General features: G+C 48.3%; 10 pseudogenes; 3 read left to right on the top strand and 7 right to left on the bottom strand.

Annotated features, from left to right (window-relative positions):
- The first annotated feature begins 93 nt into the window (after positions 1-93).
- Positions 94-212, top strand: LOC143958498 (5S ribosomal RNA; annotated as a pseudogene).
- Positions 213-1,238: 1,026 nt separating this feature from the next.
- On the top strand, positions 1,239-1,347 carry LOC143958525 (5S ribosomal RNA; annotated as a pseudogene).
- A 7,529-nt stretch (positions 1,348-8,876) lies between these two features.
- On the bottom strand, positions 8,877-8,995 carry LOC143958435 (5S ribosomal RNA; annotated as a pseudogene).
- A 108-nt stretch (positions 8,996-9,103) lies between these two features.
- On the bottom strand, positions 9,104-9,220 carry LOC143958536 (5S ribosomal RNA; annotated as a pseudogene).
- Positions 9,221-9,328: 108 nt separating this feature from the next.
- On the bottom strand, positions 9,329-9,447 carry LOC143958431 (5S ribosomal RNA; annotated as a pseudogene).
- A 108-nt stretch (positions 9,448-9,555) lies between these two features.
- LOC143958406 (5S ribosomal RNA) lies at positions 9,556-9,674 on the bottom strand (annotated as a pseudogene).
- A 712-nt stretch (positions 9,675-10,386) lies between these two features.
- On the top strand, positions 10,387-10,505 carry LOC143958420 (5S ribosomal RNA; annotated as a pseudogene).
- A 245-nt stretch (positions 10,506-10,750) lies between these two features.
- LOC143958393 (5S ribosomal RNA) lies at positions 10,751-10,869 on the bottom strand (annotated as a pseudogene).
- Positions 10,870-10,980: 111 nt separating this feature from the next.
- On the bottom strand, positions 10,981-11,099 carry LOC143958382 (5S ribosomal RNA; annotated as a pseudogene).
- A 107-nt stretch (positions 11,100-11,206) lies between these two features.
- On the bottom strand, positions 11,207-11,325 carry LOC143958661 (5S ribosomal RNA; annotated as a pseudogene).
- Positions 11,326-13,094: the final 1,769 nt, after the last annotated feature.

Below are 13,094 nucleotides of genomic sequence, written 5' to 3'. Positions count from 1 at the left end.
TTTTTTTTTTGGCGTTTACTTGTTTTTTTCCCTACTTTCCCTAGGTGACCATCTTGGTGCTTGTCAAGAGGGTTGAGGGTGCCCAAAGGTATTGCTTATGGCCACGACACCCTGAACACACCCGATCTCGTTTGATCTCAGAAGCTAAGCAGGGTTGGGCCTGGTTAGTACCTGAGTGGAAGACCGCCTGGGAATACAAGGTGCCGTCATTTTTTATTTTTTTGCCGTTTGTTTGACTTGTTTTTTTCCCTTGTTTCTCAAGGTGACCATCTTGGCGTTTGTCAAAGAGGGTTGGGGATACCCAAAGAGATTGCCTACAGCCATATCACTGTGAAAGCGCCCAATCTCGTCTGATCTCGGAGGCTAAGCAGCGTCGGGCCTAGTGACCATCTTTGCATTTGTCAAGAGGGATGAGGGTGCCCAAAGAGATTGCCTATGGGCAGGGTATGGCCTGGTTAGTACCTGGATGGGAGACAGCCTGGGAATACAAGGTGCTGTAGGCTTCCTTTTTTTTTTTTTGCGGGGGGGGGGCTTGACTTATTTTTTTCCCTTGTTTCCCATGTTTATTATCTTGGCATTTGTCAAGATGGTTGAGGGCACCCAAAGAGATTTCCTATTGCCACATCACCTTGAAAGCGACCAATCTCGTCTAATCTTGGAGGCTAAGCAGGCTCAGACCTGGTTAGTACCTGGATGGGAGACTGCCTGGGAATACCAGGTAGCATAGGCTTCTTTTATTTTTATTTTTTTTGGCGTTGACTTATTTTTCCTTGTTTTCCATGGTGACTATCTTGGCATTTGTGAAGGAGGTTTAGGGTGCCCAAAGAGATTGTCTATGGCCTCATCACCCTGAAAGCTCAAAATCTCGTCTTATCTCGGAGGCTAAGCAGGGTCGGGCCTGATTAGCATCTGGAGGGGAGACCACCTGGGAATACCAGGAGCTGCAGTCTCCTTTTTTTTTTTTTTTTGCGTTAGACTTGTTTTTTTCCCTTGTGACCATCTTGGCATTTGTCAAGAGGGTTGACGGTGCCCAAAGAGATTGCCTGAGGCCACATCACCCTCAAAGCCCTAATCTTGTCTGATCTCGGAGGCTAAACAGGGTCAGCCCTGGTCAGTACCTGGATGGGAGACCGCCTGAGAATAGCATGTGCTGTAGGCATCTTTTTTTTTTTTTGCCTTGTTTCCCAAGATGACCATCTTGGCGTTTGTCAAGAGGGTGGAGTGTACCCAAAGAGATTGCCTACAGCCACATCACCCTGAAAGCACCTGATCTTGGAAGCTAAGCAGAGTCGGGCCTGGTTAGTACCTGCATGGGAGACCGTCTGGGAATACCAGGTGCTGTAGGTTTTTTTTTTTGGGAGTTGACCTGTTTTTTATTTCTGGTTTCCCAAGATGACCTTCTTGGCATTTCTCAAGAGGGTTTTGGGTGCCAGAAGAGATTGCCTATGGCCACTCCACTCTGAAAGCACCCGATCTCATCTGGTCTTGAAGGCTAAGCAGAGATGGGCCTGCTTAGTATCTGGATGGGAGACCGCCGTTTTTTGTGGTTCCCCAAGGTACCACAAAATCTTGGCATTTCTCAAGAGGGTATTCCCAGGCGGTCTCCCATCTAGGTACTAACCAGGCCCGCCCCTGCTTAGTATCAGATGCTTTCAGGGTGATCTTGCCATAGGCACTCACTTTTGGCACCCTCAACCCTCTTGACAAACACCAAGATGGTCACCTTGGGAAACAAGGGAAAAAAAGAAGTCAACTATGCCATATTAGCACCTCAAGAAATGAGATAGGCAGTCATAAACTAAAAGATGCGTAAATTCCAGAAAATGTACCATTGTTTTCAGACGCTATAACATTTGCGCAAACCAATAAATATACGCTTATTACATTACCAAAGACATGTGGCTGAATAAATCTTGACCTAAAAGTATGAATAAAATTGAGTTTATTGGATTTTTCTTATAACAAAAAGCAGAAAATATAATTTTCTTTCAATATTTTAGATTTTTCCGTTTATATCGCAAAAAAATACAAATTGCAGAGGCAATCAAATGCCTTCAAAATAAAGCTCTATTTGTGGGAAAAAAAGATGACCTACGTGACCCACACTGACCTACCCGACATACATACACTAACCTACGTGACCCACACTGACCTACCCGACATACATACACTGACCTACCTGACCCACACTGACGTACGCGACACACTCTGACCTACACTGACCTACCTGACATACATACACTGACCTACACGACACACACTGACATACACTGACCTACCTGACACACACACTCTGATTGACCTACCTGACCAGGAAGAGATAGACTTCATGTGTTCAGGTACTACAGCAGCAGCTCATCCGTGTTGCTGGTGTGCAAGGCAGCCAGAGGAGAAGAGGAGAGCCGCCCGCCCAAGTGGGTATTGATGTAGTGCGGCCGCCGCGTTGTCATTTCCACTTTCTTCCTGCTCCAGCACAGCAAGCTGGGAGAGGACTAAGATTGGAGGAGTGTAGGCTAAGGGACCCGCTGCGAATTCTGCTCAGGATGGCGGCGTCATCCCTTTCTCTCCCTCCAGCGGGACAATCCAGACCAGAAGTCGTAGGCCAGGCCCCACGAGCACTAGCGCGGAGGAGGAGGAAGTGGAATCCTCCTATGCTTTGAATGTTGGGCAGTGTGGGCACAGTGGGCAGTGACGTTAATGGTTGCTAGCCGCCAGGCGGCTATAGCAATCAGTGACCAAGAGTAAAGTCGGGTGGAAGCGAGGCAGAGCTAAAGCTGGAGCTGGAGCCGGAGCCAACCATGGCTCAGTCTGCCCCTGTTCCCTGCATTCTGGACCGAGACTCTGGGCTATTGGTCCCAGACTACGGCCACCCCCCAAAGTAGGGACGTACATCAGAGTGCAATGGTCGGCAAGTGGTTAAAGCGACGCAGTCCCGAATCGCAAAAAGTGCTCTGGTCTTTGGCCAGCCAAATGGTCCGGTGCTGAAGTGATTAAATGCCCAAAATGGTCCTTGGTGACTAAAAAAGGCACACTCCTGACCTTTGAATGCCAAAAGGGTCCTCGGTGACCAGGGGCGGACTGACAACTAATAGGGCCCCCAGGCAATAGAAGCTCATGGGGCCCCCTTGGGTGCCACACCAGCACAGGGAGACACGGGGGAGCACACAGGGGGAAACTGGAGGAAGAACGCACACGCACACACAGGGACACACACACACACACAAGGAGACACACTCGCACACACACACACAGGGGGACACACACACACAGGGGGAACCACTCACACACACACGGGGACACACTGACGCACACAGGGGGACACGCACACAAGGGAAGACAAACACAAACACACACAGGGGGACACACACACAGGGGGACACACTCGCACACAGGGGGAAAGACACACACAGGGGGAGAGACACAGGGGAAGAAACACACACACACAGGGGGAGACACACACACACAGGGGAAGAAACACACACACACAGGGGGAGACACACACACACAGGGTAAGAAACATACACACAGGGGGAGACACACACACACACACACACAGGGGAGACACACACACCACACACAGGGGGACACGCACACTCACACGGGGGGCACACACACTCACACAGGGGGACACACAATCACACGGGGGGACACACAATCACACGGGGGGACACACACACTCACACGGGGACACACACACAGGGACACACACACACACCACACAGGGGGACACACTCACACAGAGACACTCACACAGGGGGACACTCTCTCACACACACACACACACAGGGGGAAGACTCTCTCACACGCACACAGGGGGAGACACACACACACACACAAGCGGAGACACACACAAGGGGAGGCACACACAGGGGGACACTCACACACACACACACACAGGGGGACACACTCACACCACACACACACACAGGGGGATATACTCTCACACACACACACACAGGGGGATACACTCTCACACACACAGGGGGATACACTCACACACACACACACACACGGGGATACACACTCACACACACGCGCAACACAAAGGGGGACTCGCACACTCACTCACACAGGGGGACACACACAGGGGGGCACACACACAGGGGGGCACACACACACACTTACAGGGACACTAGACACACACAGGGGGACACTAGACACACACAGGGGGACATTCACACGGGGACACTGACACAGGGGGACACTCACACACACACAAACACAGGGACACACACACACACATACACATGGGGACACAAACACAGGGGGACACACACACACAGGGGGACACACACACACAGGGGGACACACACACACAGGGGACACACACACACACGCACACACAGGGAGACACACACACTCACTCACACAGGGGGACACACACACAGGGGGACACACACTCACACCACACAGGGGTACACTCACACACAGGGACACTCACACACGGGGAGACACACACAGGGGGACACTCACATAGGGGGACACTCTCACACACACACACACACAAACACAGGGACACACACACACAAACACAGGGACACACACAAACACAGGGACACACACACACACATGGGGACACAAACACAGGGGGACACTCACACAAGGAGAAAACACTCACACAGGGGGACACTCACACAGGGGGACACACACACACAGGGGACACACACACAGGGGGACACACTCGCACACACACGGGGACACACACACACACAGGGGACACACACACACACACAGGGGGACACACACGCACACACACACACAGGGGGATACACTCTCACACACACACAGGGGGATACACTCACACACACAGGGGGATACACACACACACACACATAGGGGGATACACACTCACACACACGCGCACACACACAGGGGGACACGCACACTCACTCATACAGGGGGACACACACAGGGGGCACACACACAGGGACACACACACACACACTTACAGGGACACTAGACACACACAGGGGGACACTAGACACACACAGGGGGACATTCACACAGGGGGACACTCACAAAAGGGGACACTCACAAAGGGGGACACTCACACACACACATGGGGACACACACACACATGGGGACACACACACACACACACAGGGGGACACTCACACAGGGGGACACACACACACAGGGGGACACACACACAGGGGGACACACAGGGGAAGACACACACAGTGGGAGACACACACACAGTGGGAGACACACACACACAGGGACACACACACACACACACGCACACAGGGGGACACACACACAGGGGGAGAGACACACAGGCCCCGAAAACCAAGCACTGCCTTCCAGGTTTAAATATAAAACGCTACCAAAAAAACTGTTAGCAATCGCAGGGATCAGGCCAGACTCTGCGAACGCTGCAGTTATGTGTTTAGTGTTTTGTAAGTGACAGTGATTGATCGATACTGCACTTGGGTGGGCTGGGCGGAGGGGCAAAACGCAAGTGCTAGCAGGTATCTGGGCTGATCCCGCTAACAATGCATTTTTTTGGAACCGGTGCCGTACGCGGCTAGACTCCCAAAAAGTCCCACATATGTGGTATCCCCGTACTCAGGAGAAGCAGCAGAATATATTTTGGGGTGCAATTCCACATATGACTATGGCATGTGTGAGCAATATATCATTTAGGGACAACTTTTTGTAAACATTTTTTTTTGTGTCAATATTCAATCACTTGGGAAAAAAAAAAATATTCAATGGGCTCAACATGCCCCTCAGCAATTTCCTTGGGGTGTCTACTTTCCAAAATGGGATCATTTGGGGGGGGGTTTGTACTGCCCTGCCATTTTAGCACCTCAAGAAATGAGATAGGCAGTCATAAATTAAAAGCTGTGTAAATTCCAGAAAATGTACTCTAGTTTTTAGACGCTATAACTTTTGCGCAAACCAATAAATATACGCTTATTGACATTTTTTTTACTAAAGACATGTGGCTGAATAAATTTTGCTCTAAATGTATGACTAAAATTGAGTTTATTCGATTTTTCTTATAACAAAAAGTAGAAAATATATTTTTTTCTCTAACTTTTCGGTCTTTTTCCATTTATATCGCAAAAAATAAAAATTGCAGAGGCAATCAAATACCATCAAAAGAAAGCTCTATTTGTGGGAAGAAAAGGACGTAAATTTCGTTTGGGTACAACATTGCATGACCACATAATTACCATTTAAAGCAGTGCAGTGCGAAATTGTAAAAAGACCTCTGGTCCTTAGGCTGACAATTGGTTCGGGGCTGAAGTGGTTAATGAGTTTTATGTAGGTACCCACCATCTGCTAATGCTGCAGGAGCAGAAAAGGGATTCCATCTTGCTTGAAGAGATCATGGCTTGCCATCTTGCTTGAAGAGATCATGGCTTGCCATCTTGCTTGAAGAGATCATGGCTTGCCATCTTGCTTGAAGAGATCATGGCTTGCCATCTTGCTTGATGAGATCATGGCTTGCCATCTTGCTTGAAGATTTAATGGCTTCCCATCTTGCTTGAAGTTTTCATGGCTTCCCATCTTGCTTGAAGATTTCATGGCTTCCCATCTTGCTTGAAGATTTCATGGCTACAGTGGGCTTGGGAGGGGGGTCCTGTTTAAAGCCTAGCTGCAAGAAATGGGCAGCAAAAAATCTATGTTCATTGCGCCTGAACACTGCTGTTGATTGGAGCTATATACTTTTTCATTCCTAACTCAGTCTAGAAATATTTTTGGGTCCACAAAATTCAGTGGCTAAACCCAAACAATGAGTTATGATTAAAGCTCATAACTCTGACACTGCTTCTATAGCATGTTAGAAAATTTATTTTATCATCATCCATGATTTTTATGTAGGTACCCACCATCTGCTAATGCTGCAGAAGCAGAAAAGGGATTCCGTCTTGCTTGGAGTGTGCCTGGCTTCCCATCTTGCTTTGTGAGATCATAGCTTCCCATCTTGCTTGAAGATTTCATCGCTTATCAAACAGTCATGAAAAAGAGAAAATTTACAATGGCATTATGCTTACTTATCCAGAGATAATGAAATCTGAGGTTTGGGTTAAAAATACACAATCGAAACCATGGCACGATATACATTTTTTTTTACTGTTAACCTAAAATGCTTACTTCATGGTTAAACCTGGCTTAATTATAAGGTTGAATATAGATAGGCACAGGGAGAACATGCAAACTCCAGGCAGGTAGTGTCATGGTTGGGATTTAAACCAGCAACCCTTCTTACTGCTAGATGAGAGTGCTAACCACTACACCACTGTGCTGCCCAAACCACTGTGCTTCAATATCTCCAGGTCACTTAACCCCTGAATCTCTAACGCTGGCCATGCACATGTCAGTTTTTTTTATTCAGCTAGTGGGTTAAATTTAAAAAACAACACCTGACTGGATTCCTCCATCCACACACTCAATGTGGGTGCTGGAATCCTCTCCACTGTATTATTGAATTCTGACAGCAGGAAGGCTACCTTGCTGTCAAAATATACAGATCATCTCTCCAGCCTACAGCCCTGACTGATTGGGAATATCCTGACTTCTGTTCAACCACAGTGGCCACACATGGATCCAAATTCATCTTTAGTTACTCTTACGCCGCGTACACACGATCAAACAAGCGGGTGGAAAAGTCCGGCAAACTCAAGTCCGCCGGACAATCCCCCCGTGTGTAGGCTTCTGGCATACTTTTTTGACCCGAAAGTACGGCGGACTTAGAAAGTAGTTTTGCACTCCAATCTTCCCGCTGGTCTCGCATTTCGGCGGACAATCCGGCCGCGTGTGTGCCAGTCCGCCGTACTTTTGAAATTAATGGACTTTTCCCGCCCGGAGAAAAGTCCGCTCATTTCGAGCGGGTCTCCAGGTAGGCACCTGGTATGGACTTAAAGGGGAACCCCAACGCTGAAAAAAATCCTCGTGGGGGTCCCCCCCAAGTCCACAACAGACCCTTGTCCGAGCACGCTACCCAGCCAGCCAGGAAAGGAGGGGCGAGCGAGCGCCCCCCCCTCCTGAGCCGTACCAGGCCGCGTGCCCTCAACATGGGGGGTGCCTTGGGGAAGTGGGGGCCGCGCGGCCCCCCCCACCTTGAAGCACCTTGTCCCCATGTTGATGAGGACAAGGGCTTCTTCCCGACAACCCTGGCCGTTGGTTGTCGGGGTCTGCGGGCGTGGGCTTATCGGAATCCGGGAGCCCCCTTTAATAAGGGGGCCCCCGGATACCGGCCCCCCACCCTATGTGAATGAGTATGGGGTACAATGTACCCTTACCCATTCACCTGTAAAATAAAGTACAAAAAAAAAAACACAACACACAAGATAAAATAATTTATTGCACAGCTCCGGGGGTCTTCCGTCTTCGGGGGTCTTCTCGCCGCACTCCTCCGCTATCTTCTTGTAGCTCTTTTACTAGCGGAGGAGTCCGGCTTTCTTCCTCGCCGCCGCCCTCTTCTTCCGACTTCGGGGGTCTTGTCCCCCCTCTTCAGTTCTTCTGCTGGGCCACCGCGCCTTCTTATAGCTCTTTTACAGGCGGTGGCCCGGTCTTCTGTCGCCGCTGTCACCGCTGCTGCCGCCGCCGCCTTCTGTTCTGTTCTTCTCTTCTTCTTCTTCTTCAGATGTTGCCTCGTCGAGTCCTCCGCTCACAATGGCTCTGACCGGGCACGCGGCGACTTATATAGGGACATCACCGGATGATGTCCCCGCCTATTATGATGTCACAGTCCCAGCATCCTCTGGGACTGTGACACCATAATGGGCGGGGACATCATCCGGTGATGTCCCTATATAAGTCGCCGCGTGCCCGGTCAGAGCTATAGTGAGCGGAGGACTCGACGAGGCAACATCTGAAGAAGAAGAAGAAGAAGGGTCATCGAAGTCAACATATTATAAAAAAGCCTACGGCACCTGGTATTCCCAGGCGGTCTCCTATCCAGGTACTAAGCATGCCCAACCCTGCTTAGCATCCGAGATCAGACGAGATCAGGCATATTCCGGGTGATGGGGCCGTAGGCGATCTTGCTGGCCACTCTCAACCCTCTTGACAAATGCCAATATGGTCACCTCGGCAAACAAGCAGAAAAATAAAACAGGTCATCGACGCCAATAACATATTAAAAAAAAGCCTACGGCACCTGGTATTCCCAGGCGGTCTCCCATCCAGGTACTAACCAAGCCCGACTGCTTAGCATCTGAGATCAGACGAGATCAGGTGCATTCAGGGTGATAAGGCCATAGGCAATCTTGCTGGACACTCTCAACCCTCTTGAAAAACGGCAAGATGGTCACCTCAGCAAACAAGCAGAAAAATAAAACAGGTCGTCGACGCCAAAAACATATAAAAAAAAAGCCTACGGCACCTGGGGTTCCCAGGCGGTGTGCCATCCAGGTACTAACCAGGCCCGACCCTGCTTAGCATCCAAGATCAGACGAGATCGGGTGCATTCAGGGTGATGTGGCCAAAGGCAATCTTGCTGGCCACTCTAGACCCTCTTGACAAACGCCAAGATGGTCACCTCTGCAAACAAGCAGACAAACAGAACAGGTCGTCAACGCCAACAACATACTAAAAAAATGCCTACTGCACCTGGTATTCCCAGGCGGTCTCCCATCCAGGTACTAACCAGGCCTGACCCTGCTTAGCATCCGAGATCAGATGAGATCGGGCGCATTCAGGGTGATGTGGGCGTAGGCAAACTTTCTGGCCACTCTAAACCCTCTTGACAAATGCCAAGATGGTCACTGTTATCTGGGGACTGCTTACCTATGGCTTTCTTGCGGAACCAGGCTCGTCCACCTGACAGGCTTCTATATACATGTGCCCAGAGATCAAGCTCATCTACGAGATAATACCGCCCAGCTGAATTCTGGACGGCTGTTTTTTCTTTTCTTTTCTTTTTTATTTTTTGGTTATAGTTATGGTTCTAAAAGTTACTATGATGCATCTGTTAATTGTTTTTTGATTCACATGTTTCAACCGACTGACTTAAGGTGACATTGGCCCTTTCTCGGTACGCACAAACCAACATCTCTCCACATCATTCACTCTAACATGCAGACACACAAACTATTTAAGGAAAAGGTCATCGGTTTCCACACGCTCTGGGATAAACATCCCATTCCCTCTCAAGCTTGCCAAGGTGACCATCTAGGCATTTGTCAAGAGGGTTGAGAGTGGCCAGCAATATCGCCTACAGCCCCAACACCCGAAATATGCTTGATCTCATCTGATCTCAGATGCTAAGCAGGGTCGGGCCTGATGGGAGACCGCTTGTGAACACCAGGTGCCGTAGGCTTATTTTTTTAATATGTTGTTGGCGTCAACGACCTGTTTTATTTTTTTGCTTGTTTACAGAGGTGACCATCTGGGCGTTTGTGAAGAGGATTTAGAGTGGCCACAATGTTTGCCTACGGCCACATCACCCTGAATGCGCCTGATCTTGTCTGATCTCAAATGCTAAGCAGCGTTGGGCCTGCTTAGTACCTGGATGGGAGACCGCCTGGGAATACCATGTGCCGTAAGCTTTTTTGTATATTTTGTATATATATATTATATGTTGTTGGCGTCGACGACCTGTTTTATTTTTCTGCTTGTTTGCCGAGGTGACCATCTTAGCGTTTGTCAAGAGGGTTGAGAGTGGTCAGCAAGATTGCCACATCACCACATCACTGCTCACGCTCAACCCTCTTGACAAAAACCAAGATGGTCACCTCGGCAAACAAGCAGAAAATTAAAACAGGTCGTAGACACCAACAACATATTAAAAAAAAGCCTACAGCACCTGGTATTCCCAGGTGGTCTCCCATCCATGTACTAACCAGTTCCAACCCTGCTTAGCATCCGATATCAGACGAGATCGGGCACATTCAGGGTGTCGTGGCTGTAGGCGATCTTGCCAGTCACTCTCAACCCTCTTGACAAATGCCAAGATGGTCACCTCGGCAAACAAGCAGAAAAATAAAACAGGTCATCGACGCCAACAACATATTAAAAAAAAAAAGCCTACGGCACCTATTATTCCCAAGTAGTCTCCCATCAAGGTACTAACCAGGCCCGACCCTGCTTAGCATCCAAGATCAGACGAGATCAGGCACATTCCGGGTGATGTGGCCGTAGGCGATTTTGGTGGCCACTCTCAACCCTCTTGACAAACACCAAGATGGTCAGCTTGGCAAACAAGTAGAAAAATAAAACAAGTCGCAGACGCCAACAAAATATAAAAAAAAGCCTACGGCACCTGGTATTCCCAGGGGGTCTCCCATCCAGGCTCTAACCAGGCCCGACCCTGCTAAGCCTCCGAGATCAGATGAGATTGGTTGCTTTCAGGGAGATGTGGCCGTATTCAATCGCATTGGGCACTCGCAATCCTCTTGAAAAATGCCAAGATGTTAACCTTGGTAAACAAGGGAAAATAACAAGTCAACACCCAAAAAAAAAAAGACTTGCACTTTGAGTGAGCGGTGGGCGGTGCTTCCGATGTCACTCAAGGAAGTGACGTTGGCACAGCACTTCTCTGTTCTGCCCGCCTGAGAGGATCAGGTAAGGGGCTGCCGCATGGCAGCTTACAAATTCGTTATTATTTATTCAGCGCCTCCGCCGGTACCCCCTCCAAATCCACAGGGTTACTATGGTGGTCGCACTCGGCAGCATACCCCAACCCCCTTCACCCACCCTGCTAAAAAAATTTAAAGAAAAAGTGTTATTATCGGTGGCCGGCAGCATACATCCCCCCCAAAAAGCTTTAAAAAAAGGGTTATTAATAATAACCCTTTTTTTTAAAAAACTCTTGTTTGGGGGGGCAGGTATGGGGGTTAATGCTGCAGACCACCGATAATAACCCTTTTTTTTTTTAAATCTTGTTGGGGGGGTTTGCTGCCGACCACCAATAATAACTTATTATCGATGTTTGGCAGCATATCCCCCAAACAAGATTTAAAAATAAAAGGGTTATTATCGGTGGTCGGCAGCATACTCCCCCCAAACAAGATTTACAGGTTGTAGATATGTGCTATTTACAGGTTGCAGATATGTGTGATTTACAGAATGCAGATATGTGCGATTTACAGAATGTGATTTACAGAATGCAGATGTGCGATTTACAGCATGCAGATATGTGTGATTTACAGAATGCAGATGTGTGATTTACAGAATGCAGATATGTGCGATTTACAGAATGCGATTTACAGAATGCAGATATCTGCGATTTACATGTTGCAGAATGCAGATATGGGCAATTTATAAGTTGCAGAATGCAGATATGTGAAATTTACAGGTTGCAGAACGCAGTTATGTGCGATTTTTAGAATGCAGATATGTGTGATTTACAGGTTGCAGAGGGTAGATATGTGTGATTTACAGGTTGTAGATATGTGCTATTTACAGGCTGCAGATATGTACGATTTACAGAATGCAGATATGTGCGATTTACAGAATGTGATTTACAGAATGCAGATATGTGCTATTTACAGGTTGTAGATATGTGCAATTTACAGGTTGTAGATATGTGCGATTTGTATGTTGTAGATATGTGCAAGTTACAGGTTGTAGATATGTGCAATTTACAGAATGCAGATGTGTGATTTACAGAATGCAGATATGTGTGATTTACAGAATGCGATTTACAGAATGCAGATATGTGTGATTTACATGTTGCAGAATGCAGATATGGGCAATTTACAGGTTGCAGAATGCAGATATGTGCAATTTACAGTTTGCAGAATGCAGTTATGTGCGATTTACAGAATGCAATTATGTGTGATTTACAGGTTGCAGAAGGCAGATATGTGTGATTTACAGGTTGCAGAATGCAAATATGTGCGATTTACAGGTTGTAGAAAAGGTGCCTGATGTGGTTATACACAAGATAGGCATGATTCATCTGCTTTAGTAGAGCCCAGTGTATAATGTGCAGCCTGTTATATGATGTTGATTCACTAAGGGGTGTGGCTTGTGATAAGTGGGGGGGGCAAATCTGAGGGGGTGTGGTCTTGCGCCCCCCCATCCTAAAACTTCACCAACCGCCACTGCCCAGGAGGTCTCCCATTTGTTACTAACCAGGTCAGACGCTCCTCAGCCTCCGAGATCAGACAAGATCGAGCACTTTCAGGGTGATG

Source organism: Lithobates pipiens, unplaced genomic scaffold (assembly GCF_037356315.1).
Source record: "Lithobates pipiens isolate NorthernLeopardFrog02 unplaced genomic scaffold, aLitPip1_a1.2 Scaffold_61, whole genome shotgun sequence".
Taxonomy (NCBI): Eukaryota; Metazoa; Chordata; class Amphibia; order Anura; family Ranidae; genus Lithobates; species Lithobates pipiens.
The sequence above is the reverse complement of the archived record's forward strand: the minus strand, read 5'-3'. Positions and strand labels throughout refer to the sequence as shown.